Source organism: Pleurodeles waltl, chromosome 6, assembly GCF_031143425.1.
Source record: "Pleurodeles waltl isolate 20211129_DDA chromosome 6, aPleWal1.hap1.20221129, whole genome shotgun sequence".
NCBI lineage: Eukaryota > Metazoa > Chordata > Amphibia > Caudata > Salamandridae > Pleurodeles > Pleurodeles waltl.
The window spans coordinates 322,641,633-322,652,537 of NC_090445.1; the positions used below are offsets into that span (position 1 = coordinate 322,641,633).

Genomic DNA, 10,905 nt, shown 5'->3' on the forward strand with positions numbered 1-10,905 from the left:
TGTCCAGGTGGGTGGGCCCCATGACACATCCCAAAACAAAAGTGGATACAAGGGTAACAACTGGGATGCCGCCAATATATGTGTAGGAGATGGATGATAGAGGACACAAACACTGAGGTTAACTACCCTTTATAGGGGTTTACGTGCTTTTTATTGTTCTTGGCGGTAGATAAGGGGGAGAATAACTTAGAACAGTCTGTGAGTAACCGGTGTTTCTGGGTTCTCTTTTCCTTTCCTTTTCTCTCTCTCTCTGGTCTCTATCCGTCTCAGGTGGGTTGCTTATTCCTTTCCCTTCCTTTTTCTTCCAGGTGGCGTGTTCCGGTATCTTGGCGGCAGGTTTCCTCGGAAGAACAAAAACAAGGTGGCAGCCGGTAAGTGGGGAGGGTAAGCACGGTTTTGGTTCTGTGTGGGGGTATGGGAGAGGAGGTGAACTAAGAAGGGGGGGGGGGGGAAGTGACGGAAGGGTTACTCTAACCTTTTTAGTGGGGAGGTGAATGGGTTTCTTTCCTAGTGTCAGGCAGCATACGTGGTTGTTAGGGTGCCCAGGGAACTTGCCCCGCTTCAGGCGCTCTCCCCTTAGAGGTAGTCACCCTGTCTCCCTTCCTCCCCTTTCCTCCCCCTTTCAGTCCTCCCCTCTCTTCCTACCCTTCCCCTTCCCTGGGTTCTGCTGTGGCCCTTTACTAAGGCACGTACCTTGTCCAGCCACGACCCTCCTGGGCCGTGGCAGGCTGTCGCGTCCTCCGTCTCCTCTCGGGGTGGCTCTTCCGTCCTTTCTTCCGTCTCTCTTCTCGGGTATTCCGGGTTGACGCTTCTCTCCGTCTCTTCTCGGGCGTCTGGCTCTCCGTTTCTCCTCGTCTCGCGCTTTTCCGCCGTCTCTCCCTCGGGGTCCGGTTTACGTCCTGGGGAGGAGATCCATCTCGTCCCGCCGTGCCCTTCTTCACTCTCCACAACCCGGAACTCCGGGGCCGACTTCCGCCTCCCTCCCGATGCGTCTCCATGACGACGGGGTTGCCGATCTGGCGAGGCGTTCGGAGAGCGCCATGATTGGGTTTCCTCCGGCGCTCTCCTACACACCCCTTCCCACGATCGGGACTGGTATAGGCCCGAGGAGTCAGGGCAGCGGGAGAGGAAGTCTGCGGGACATTGGCGAGCCCCAGGGATATGGCGGATCTGAAAAGTAAAGGGTTGCAGTTCAAGGAACCAGCGGAGTACTCTGGAATTGGTGTCTTTATGGGAAGCCAACCATGTCAAAGGCGCATGATCGGTGAAGAGAATGAATGGGCGTCCCAGGAGGTAATACTGCAAACATTCGATTGCCCATTTAATGGCCAAACATTCCTTTTCTATAGTGGGGTAGTTCGTTTCCCTAGGTAATAGCTTCCTACTGATGTAGACTATTGGATGTTCATGTCCCTGGCGGTCAGGTTGTGCCAACACGGCCCCTAACCCGACATTGGATGCGTCCGTAAAAAGATGGAAGGGCCTGGCAAAACCGGGACAACGCAATACTGGTTCGGTTGTAAGGGCTTCCTTGAGCCATTGGAATCCCTGAAGTTGGGAGGGGGAAAAAGGAGGTAGGACCGTCGGATATTGTTTTTTTAGGAGGTCCGTAAGGGGGGCTGTGATAGTAGAGTATTGAGGGATGAACCTTCGATAGTATCCAACTAGCCCCAGAAAGGAGCGAAGTTCCTTCTTGGTGGTAGGGAGGGGAATATGTCGAATGGTGGCTACTTTATCCTTTTGGGGACTCAAGAGCCCATTCCCAATAACGTAACCTAGGTAGGCTATCTGGGTCTGCCCTAGTATACATTTTTTTGGGTTGGCGGTAAGCCCGGCCGCGGATAGTGCGGAGAACACTTTATCCAGGTGAAGGAGGTGGGTAGACCAGGTAGAACTAAAAATAACAATATCATCAAGATATGCGGCTGTAAAATCATGGTAGGGTCTTAGTAGTTGATCCATTAGTCGTTGGAACGTTGCTGGGGCACCATGAAGCCCGAAAGGGAGTACCGTGAATTGATACAGGCCTGAAGGGGATACGAACGCCGTTTTTTCCTTGTCCGAGGGTGCTAAGGGGATCTGCCAATACCCCTTTGTCAGATCAATAGTGGTCATATATCGGGCTTGCCCTATCTTCTCCAAGACTTCATCTACCCGAGGAATGGGGTATGTATCAAAAAGGGATATCTCATTGAGCTTCCGGAAGTCAATGCAGAAGCGGATAGAGCCATCCGGCTTCGGCACTATGACAATCGGAGAACACCAAGGGCTGGTAGAGGTTTCAATAACTCCTAAACGCAACATTTTATCGACTTCCTCTTCTATGAGGGTTTTCCTTGCCTCGGGAATTCGATAAGGTCGTTGTCGTACTACTTTTCCTTCCGGGGTTCTAATGTGATGCTGGACCAGTGCTGTTTTCCCCGGTAGTTCAGAAAAAAAATAGGCATGACGGTGGACTAACTCCGTCATTTGTCGGGTCTCTATCTCGGAAAGGGACTCACTGATTTTGGGGAGCTGTTGGGGTTCATACAGTGAGGTGGGGCACAATTCCAACCCTAAAGGTTGAGTTGGCGTGATCAGACATCCCCTCGCTAATGCTAAGTTATTGCTAGCGGGTTCTTCCCATTTCTTTAATAGGCTAATGTGGTAAATCTGGGTTCGCCTTGGATTATCTCTTAATTCTAATAAATAGGTAACGGGGGTAACTCTTTTTATGATTTTGTATGGTCCCTGCCATTTGGCAATTAATTTGTGCTCTGAGGTGGGCCTGAGGATTAACACTTTGTCATTGGGTTGTAAGATCCTGAGTTTGGTACCCTGGTCATAGTAAGTCTTTTGGTTATTTTGGGCTTCTGTTAGATGCTGCCTTACGTCCTCCCATACTGATTGGAGTTGGGTTTTTAACTTATGGACATAGTCTAGGATAGGACGTTCTTCGTTCTCCTCCTCCTCCCAGAGTTCCACTGCCATATCTAGAAGGTTTCTTGGTTGTCTCCCAAATACCAGTTCAAACGGGCTATGCCCAGTGGAGGATTGTTCATGTGTCCTTATCGCGTACAATACTAGGGGAAGCTTCTGATCCCAGTCCTTACCTGTCTCATTCACCACTTTCCTTAAAAGGGTTTTTATGGTGCGATTATACCGTTCGACCAATCCATCCGTTTGGGGATGGTAGACAGATGTTTTTATCTGTTGAACCCCTAGGGATGTACAGATTTGTTTCATCAGTCCTGAGATGAATTGGGTTCCCTGGTCCGTAAGGACTTCTTCGGGAAATCCTACCCGGGAAAAAAAAGATATCATAGCTTGTGCTACGTTTTTCGTAGTGGTGCTGGAAAGGGGAATGGCCTCGGGGTACCTACTTGCGTAGTCTACGAGCACGAGAATGTGGGTATGCCCTTTACTAGATGGTAACAGAGGACCAACTATGTCCATACCGACCCGCTTGAATGGTATATCAATCAGAGGTAGGGGTTGCAACGGTGCTTTACGGAGGGTTCCTGGCTTCACAAGTTGGCACTTAGGACATTGAGCGCAGTACCTTCTGATATGGGCATATACTCCCGGCCAGTAAAACCGCCTGAGTAAGTATTCTTCCGTTTTTTCCCTGCCACAATGTCCTCCCCCTGGTTGGTTGTGAGCTAGGAAGAGTATCTGGGTTCGGTAGGATTCGGGAACGACGAGCTGTCTTTTCTCCCCATTTGTTTTGGTGGTGACCCTATATAACAGATCTTTTGAGGTCAAGAAGTAAGGACCTACCTCTCCAGTTGAGGCGGTTTTAGCATTTTTCCAAGCATGTTTTAAGGTGGGATCCTCGTGTTGACTCATTCTAAACGATGTGGGGGCTGCGTCTAGGAGGGCCATGACCCCTTCTTTGTTTTGTTGGTCCTGTTGCCAGGCGTATCTCTGTTTCTCCGTTCTCCTCTCCTTTCGTGTTAGCTTCCGTCTAGTGGGATGGCTAGGTATAGCATCATCTCGGAATGGCGCGTCACCCCACCAGTTGTCCACTGGGTTTTTCTGTCTGGTCCTGTCTAATAGGTCGTCGAACCTTTGATAGTCCGTTCCTATTACACATTCCTCTATTAAGTTGTCCATGAGCCCCACAGGCAGACTGTCTATATGTCCGTCCCAGCCTATGTCTATGTTGAGAAGCGGATACTGGGCTCGATCTCCATGAACACAGCATATCGTAACCCATTGGTCCTCAGGGGGTGGTATCTGGTGAATCAGACTACGTCGGACTACTGACTGACTACACCCGGAGTCAATTAAGGCCATAACAAGTTTTCCGTTGACCATCAGGGGGTACTTAAAGGACACACTACTCTTTCCTAGGCATAAGACTCTGCCTCTAGTCATGCCTATCTCCATTGGCTCTATACCCTCCTGCTTTCTGGGACATCCACGAGCGATATGGCCCCACTCCCCACAGTTAAAACATTGGGGTTGCTGCATCGGGCTTCTCTCCGGGTTTCTAGGTAGGCCGGTCTCTTCGGTTGCTCGTCGTGTGTGGAATTGAGTAGGGGTTATTGGTGGTTTCCCCATGGGGCGGACGGGTTGTGGTTTACCCTCTCCTGATCTGTGATAAGCACAAGCTAGATCAACCGCTGTCTCAGTATCTATATTGGGGTGTTGTCGGATCCAGTGTCGGGTATGGGGCGGTAGGGAATCTAGATACTGCTCCAGAATAATCGCCTTAATTATGTCCTCACGTTCCGCTCCTAGTGGTCCCAGCCATTTCAACCCTAGATCCTTCACCCGGTAATAGTATGTCCGAGGGTCTTCATGGGGTCCCCATCTTACTTTCCGGAACCTAGTTCTATAGTATTCGACATCATGTCCGACTCGTTCCAAAATACTCTTCTTTATCTCGGCATACGGGGTGACACCTCCCGGGTTTGCGGCCTGATAAGCGGATTGGAGGGTTCCTGTCAGGAGGGGAGCTATATACTGACCCCACCTCTCTGCCGGCCATTGAGCACTGGAAGCGACTCTCTCAAAGTTCGTAAAAAACGAGTCAGGGTCTTCTCCTTCTTGGTATTTTTGTAGGACTGAACTGGGCACATTGGGATGCACCTTACTTGCGGCTATAGTGTCGGTCAGCTTTTGTATGGCAGTCTCATGAACTAGCTGATTATTGGCCATAATGGTGGCCTGGCTTTTCAATGCCGACTGTAGGGCCTCCCTATCCTCTTTGGCCTCTCGTTGCTGGGCTTCCCAGACTAGCTGGAGATGGCGCTGCCCTTCGGCCAACTGCTTAATCATTTCTTCCATGCTGGACTTGTCCTCCATTATCCCGTATCTGTCCAAATCCCACTTCTGACACCACTGTAGGAGATGGATGATAGAGGACACAAACACTGAGGTTAACTACCCTTTATAGGGGTTTACGTGCTTTTTATTGTTCTTGGCGGTAGATAAGGGGGAGAATAACTTAGAACAGTCTGTGAGTAACCGGTGTTTCTGGGTTCTCTTTTCCTTTCCTTTTCTCTCTCTCTCTGGTCTCTATCCGTCTCAGGTGGGTTGCTTATTCCTTTCCCTTCCTTTTTCTTCCAGGTGGCGTGTTCCGGTATCTTGGCGGCAGGTTTCCTCGGAAGAACAAAAACAAGGTGGCAGCCGGTAAGTGGGGAGGGTAAGCACGGTTTTGGTTCTGTGTGGGGGTATGGGAGAGGAGGTGAACTAAGAAGGGGGGGGGGGGGGAAGTGACGGAAGGGTTACTCTAACCTTTTTAGTGGGGAGGTGAATGGGTTTCTTTCCTAGTGTCAGGCAGCATACGTGGTTGTTAGGGTGCCCAGGGAACTTGCCCCGCTTCAGGCGCTCTCCCCTTAGAGGTAGTCACCCTGTCTCCCTTCCTCCCCTTTCCTCCCCCTTTCAGTCCTCCCCTCTCTTCCTACCCTTCCCCTTCCCTGGGTTCTGCTGTGGCCCTTTACTAAGGCACGTACCTTGTCCAGCCACGACCCTCCTGGGCCGTGGCAGGCTGTCGCGTCCTCCGTCTCCTCTCGTGGTGGCTCTTCCGTCCTTTCTTCCGTCTCTCTTCTCGGGTATTCCGGGTTGACGCTTCTCTCCGTCTCTTCTCGGGCGTCTGGCTCTCCGTTTTTCCTCGTCTCGCGCTTTTCCGCCGTCTCTCCCTCGGGGTCCGGTTTACGTCCTGGGGAGGAGATCCATCTCGTCCCGCCGTGCCCTTCTTCACTCTCCACAACCCGGAACTCCGGGGCCGACTTCCGCCTCCCTCCCGATGCGTCTCCATGACGACGGGGTTGCCGATCTGGAGAGGCGTTCGGAGAGCGCCATGATTGGGTTTCCTCCGGCGCTCTCCTACAATATGGTGCCACAACTGTAGACAGACAGGGCACCACACCAAGATCACTTATTTTCCCAAAAACAAACCCCCTAGCAAAACCCCAGGGGTATCCAGTGTAGCCACTGGGGATGACTCCTCAGATGAGGAGGTCATCATAGACTTTAACTGGAAAATGGGCCCCACAGGTTAGTTGGAGATTCCAAAGGGAAGTAGACACTTCCACGACCTACTGGTGAATAGAATCCCAGCCATTGCCCTGAGAGACATTTGTGCCAGTCACACAATTGTCCATGACAGGCTGGTGCTTTCAAACCAGTACATTCCAGGTGAGATTGCCAGGGTAAGGGTTAGCCCAGAGGAGGTCACTAATAGGCCTGTAGCTTTAGTGCCCCCAGACGTGGGTGGGACTTTTAGCTGGAGAAGGGTGATTGTCAGTACAGACCTCCCCCTTGATTGTCTCCTTGGAAATGACTACCCAGAGATTGGTCAGAGACCAAAGGAGGAGCTGGTCCAGTACCAACCCTCTCCCAAGGATTCTAGAGGTACTGCCCCTGCAGTGTCTAAAGGTAGGCCACAGAAGAAAAAAGAAGAAGAAGCAGTGCAGGAAAGGTGGACAGCCTTTAGCCAAGGTTCCAGTAAGCCAAGGAGATTCTGCTCCAGGAGGGGAGAACTCCAAAGTTGGCACTGGTAAATTCCAGCCTCACCCACAAGACGTCCTGACCAGTCAGACAACTGTTAAGCATGAGTGGGTGGCTCCTCAGCTAACAGAAGAGAGAGTGAAAGGAGGGTGTTTACTACAAGATGTGGCATCCCCCACTCTACCACAGCAGACAGGCTCACTGGACCCAATTTTAGACCATTCCCCAGTTGGTGAAGAGCTCAAGATGTGGTTCTGGGCACTGACAGCTGTCAGTGGTCTCTGCTGGGTGCTAGCCTTCATGGCTGCACTGTCCTTGGCATGGTGGTCTGACCCCAGGCCAAATAGCAATATAGACCCCTTGACCCTGTTGGTCATGGTGGGGTTACTCCACCAGTAGGTAACCACTTTGGGTAAGCTGGGGTGGCCCTGGCTAAGATCGGATTGGCAGAGGTAGATGCCTCTAGCCCCAAGATAAAAAGAATGGATGACGACATTAGAAACACGGACAAGAAGCAGTTTAGACTGGGTCCTATCACTGTTGAAGTAGGTCAGTTCCCCTGAGGGAATGACCTAGACAGGAGGATGTAAGGCAGAATAGGCCCTGCAACAAGCCAACCTGTTTCCCTACTCTTCCTCACCTGACAGACTAGGAAGACTATCCCAGGTTTGGCTGAGTCTCCTGGCCTGTGAGCTGGCAGGGGCTTGTGTAGGAAACTGACGCTTGTTGCAGTTACCCAATACCTCCCCCCTCTGTGCCCTGATATTGATGCTAACTTGACTGAGTGGGTGCTGGGATCCTGCTAACCAGGCCCCCAGCACCAGTGTTTTTACCCTAAAAATATACCATTGTTCCCACAATTGACACACCTCTGGGACACCGATAAGTCCCCTGGAAAAATGGCCAGGGAGGGTCCTGAAGCACTGCAGCATGTGTTGTACCACCATAAGGGACCCCTCACCAAACACATGCACACTGCCGTTGCAGATTGTGTGTGTTGGTGGGGAGAAAAATGCAAAGCGACATGGCATCCCCCTCAGGGTGTCATGCCCACAAAACACTGGCTGTGGCATAGGTAAATTATCCGTCTCACAGGCCTTACAGCCCTAAGGAAGGGTGCACTATACCACAGGTGAGGGCTTAGCTGCATGAGCAATAAGCCCTTACAGTGTCTATGTTCATTCTTTGACATTATAAGTGCAGTGTCGCCATATTAAGTATATGGTCTGGGAGTTTGACACTTCAAACTCCACTGCTCCATAGAGGCTTTACTGAATACTGGGAAGTTTGCTGACAAACTTCCCAGCACAATAAACCCACATTGATACCAGTGTTGGATTTATTCTGGTAGTTGTCACTCCGGTTTGGGTATCTCATGTCTGGTTTCCGGTTCTGATGGAACTTTCTTGGGATTTTCCAATCTGTTTCTAGATCTCCTTTTGGTTCCCTAGGGGAATTGTCATCATCTGGTCCTGGAAGGCCCTCTCCATCTCATGGCATGGCGGATTACAGGGAGTGCTGGAAAGTCTCAGGCATTTCACGGGAAGCTGCTTCGCTGCTTGTCAAAGCCTGGTAAGATAGCACCAATAAGCGATACTGCTCGGCCTAGTCTTGATGGATGGGTTAGTGTCATCAAAGACAATTGGATCGCGTAGGGTAGACAATGTCCACATCTTGAATTTCCTTGCCTGATTAGCCTCAGAAGGTTTGGCATACAGGTCTATTAACACTTTTAGATCTGCCATTTCGACGGACCACTTCCCAGTGAATGGGCATCTAATAGGATAATATCCTTTGGTATGTAAACTTCTTCAAGGCATTAGATTATCCCTACCACCTGAACCTGGATAGACTACACTTTGGGATGTCAATAAGATTTTGCACCTATTCAAATATTGGCCTTCAAATAAATATCTGTCAAGGAAACATGTCTCCTAAATGAGCTATCCTGTTGTGCCTTGCATCTTGTTGCAGAGTCTCAGACATGAGACCCTTTGACAAAACAGTTAGAGTTTTTACTCTGCATGGAGTGACCTTTTAAATTTCTAGGAGAACGAAATGCAATTCAAAAATTGTCGAAATCATATGTTTCCAAAATTGTGCGTTGTAAGAGCAGTAAAAGACTATGAATCTATGACAGAGGAACTCCGTCCTCAAGGGGAAAGACAACTGCTCATTGCTCTCACTAATCCTCATAAAGCAGTTTCCTCTCCTGCTGTTGCCAGGTTGGTCAGATCGGCCAGGAAAGAAAAAGAAGCTGCCGCTGACATTTTTATTTTCGGAGCTCATTTAATAAAGGGGGCCATGCACTCTAAAGCTTTTTTTTTTAGGATTAGAAGATATCCTAAATGTGGCAGACTGATCCTCGGATTCCATATTTAAGAGGTTCTATTTTAAACCAGTCCAAAAACTGGCATTGCTTGTAGTGGAGAAGATTTAAACTAGCCCAATCCTCACCTCTGGTCCTGACATAACATACGTTTCCTATCTACTGTATAGAAAGTTTCAATTCTATAAAGGACACAGAAGTAAGGATTACCCAACCCTTGAAATTAAATGTTTTCTACCAGCCCATTGTGGAGCGATTATGCAATGATACGATACCGGAAGGAGGTTCTGGGAATTACATATAGGTCTTTAATTGCTTTGATGGCTGATGGTTCCTTCTTTATCAATTGCCTTCTCTTGACTTGAATTGTGATGTATTAAGTGATAAGGCACCCTTTAGGGGATGGAAATTTATGCTGTTATTTTGTTTCTCAGGGATGGATTCCACTAAACAAGACTAAATCTCAGCTGCATCAGCTGTGGTCGTAGAAAGAAAGAGAGGGAGCATCCGCAGAAAGTCTTGAAGAGTGCACTGATAGTGGATTGGGTGAACTGTTTTCTTTGGATGTTCTTTCCCAAGGTCTCGTGGGAAAGGAAGTTTTAATGTTATGTTCTGCTTACATACTGTTTTAATGGCTGCTGGTAAAGGAAAAGTGAAGAAATGACAGCCCAGTCCTCGTCTCCATGTCCTTAATAGAATTGTAACTTTTCTGTTATGATAGCTAGGACATTTTTCATTCAAGTACACATGCGCACCACACTCTGTCTTCTCAGCACCCCATGCTGCTCTCACCCTGTGTGCAAAACATGAAGCCAGTGCCCACGTCCATTGCCAGCTAAGAGCGGAGTCAATATATACCTCGTGACTTGAAAGACTTCTTTGAAGAAAAATAACTTGCAAACATCCAAGCACTCCATCAGCCATATTATGACCTGTAATACGTCCTGGTGTCCTGATGGCAGGGCGTTGCAGCGGTGGAAGCGCCTGTTCCTGTTCCCTGCCGGACGACCTCCTCGCCGGACAAGGTAAGCTGATCGTCCGACAGGGGAGGAGGGTCAGAGGGTGGGGGGTGTTATGTGTGAGTGGGTGTTGTCTGCTTGTGTAAATGTAAGTGTGTGCATGGGTGTTTGAATGCATGTTTGAATGCGTTTGTGTATGGGTGTTTGAACGCATGTATGATTGTTGAAGTCAGTGCGTGTTTGAACTTTTGTGTGAATGCGGGTATGGATGTGTGTGAGTGAATGCGTGTATGTAAGTTGGTGAATGAGTGTATGCGGGCTGAGGGTAGGTGTGTTTGTGTATGCAGGGGGGATGGTGAGGGGGTGCTGTACTGGAAGGAGGGTGCTGTTCTGGAAGGGGGAGTGGAGGGAGGGAGATTCTGGTATGGAAGGGGAAGGTGGAGGGGTATTGGGATTGCAGGGGGGGTGTTTGGGGAGTCATCTGCCTGTGACAGGAAAGAAATTTCCTGTCACCAGTAGCCGTTCCGCCAGAGTGTATGCGGGCTGATGGTAGGTGTGTGTGTGTATGCAGGGGGATGGTGAGGGGGTGCTGGACTGGAAGGAGGGTGCTGTTCTGGAAGGGGGAGTGGAGGGAGGGGGGTTCTGGTATGGAAGGGGAAGGTGGAGGGGTATTGGGAT

The 10,905-nt window shown here is 49.7% G+C and overlaps 1 long non-coding RNA gene across 1 annotated transcript; it reads left to right on the forward strand.

Moving 5' to 3' along the window:
* Positions 1–300: 300 nt before the first annotated feature.
* Positions 301–10,116, forward strand: LOC138301922 (uncharacterized). Its single transcript, XR_011205166.1, has 3 exons — positions 301–371; positions 5,557–5,619; positions 9,703–10,116. It is a non-coding gene; the product is annotated as an uncharacterized lncRNA (long non-coding RNA).
* Positions 10,117–10,905: the final 789 nt, after the last annotated feature.